Source organism: Anoplopoma fimbria, unplaced genomic scaffold, assembly GCF_027596085.1.
Source record: "Anoplopoma fimbria isolate UVic2021 breed Golden Eagle Sablefish unplaced genomic scaffold, Afim_UVic_2022 Un_contig_6572_pilon_pilon, whole genome shotgun sequence".
Lineage (NCBI taxonomy): Eukaryota > Metazoa > Chordata > Actinopteri > Perciformes > Anoplopomatidae > Anoplopoma > Anoplopoma fimbria.
Window position 1 is genome coordinate 1 of NW_026550153.1, and position 1,070 is coordinate 1,070.

At 41.0% G+C, this 1,070-nt stretch overlaps 2 non-coding genes across 2 annotated transcripts; both read left to right on the forward strand.

Annotated features, from left to right (window-relative positions):
* Positions 1 to 470: 470 nt before the first annotated feature.
* Positions 471 to 553, forward strand: trnal-cag (transfer RNA leucine (anticodon CAG)). Its single transcript has one exon. It is a non-coding gene; the product is annotated as a tRNA-Leu (tRNA).
* Positions 554 to 917: 364 nt separating this feature from the next.
* trnaq-cug (transfer RNA glutamine (anticodon CUG)) lies at positions 918 to 989 on the forward strand. The gene has a single exon. It is a non-coding gene; the product is annotated as a tRNA-Gln (tRNA).
* Positions 990 to 1,070: the final 81 nt, after the last annotated feature.

A 1,070-nucleotide genomic window follows, 5' to 3' on the forward strand; every position in this document is an offset into this window, starting at 1 on the left:
GGATTGGTGTTGTGTACAACCATTTCTCTTTTAAAATAACACAAGGGGCTGTGTTGGTTTGTCAACGACAATTCATTCTGACTCAAGACGCCAAGGTGGCGGAAATGATGAATGCATTTAAAGGCTTTTGGTTGCCAAAAAAAAAAGCACAACAGTTTAGATAACTCACAGACCGGATTTTACAACTCTGGAAACTAATCATTGCAACAACTACTTATTGTTTGGTCAAATCCTACAATCCCGATGTAAACATTAGAAATATGGCCTTAATGTGACAAAGTAATCTACTAGGCATGTGCACTTGAATGCATGGCAAAGGCATTGCCTGAAGGGAAGACGCTGCATTGCGGCCAAAGTTGAGATATGATATATCATGGCATAGTATACAAAGAATGAACTATCTCATGACCCATTTAATGTAGTACCTCATGATATTTATGGAAATTTCCACTAAACTTAGGTTTTATTCTGTCAGGATGGCCGAGCGGTCTAAGGCGCTGCGTTCAGGTCGCAGTCTCCACTGGAGGCGTGGGTTCGAATCCCACTTCTGACAGCAGCTGTTTTTGGCTGGTACCGTTGCCTGTAACATGATATTGGGAAAATAAAGTCAGCAATGCCTTGTATGTTAGGGAGCAGGCATTTGATAAAATACTGAACTACTATTGCAACAGCAGCATTTGTTAGCCCCTACATTATCAACCAGTGTAATCTTACCATGTGCCTGTATACAATTGGCATACACGTTTGTCGCTACAGTAATTGTTTGTAGGAAGTCTTTCAAAAGAATTTCTTTACTTGCCTTATCCCAAATCCTCTGTAATCCTCCCAAATCCTCTGCTGACGTTAGTAAAATTCTTGAGTTACCCTTTAGCGGTTGCTTTGTCATTGTTAGCTTCTTTGTCACTGGTATTGGTAGTGGTTCCATGGTGTAATGGTTAGCACTCTGGACTCTGAATCCAGTGATCTGAGTTCAAATCTCAGTGGAACCTGATTTTTGCGATTTGTACTCAGGTTCTGCAGTTAGAGTTGAGTGTTCTTCATCAGAGGCCAGTTTACTCCATCAGAAGTGC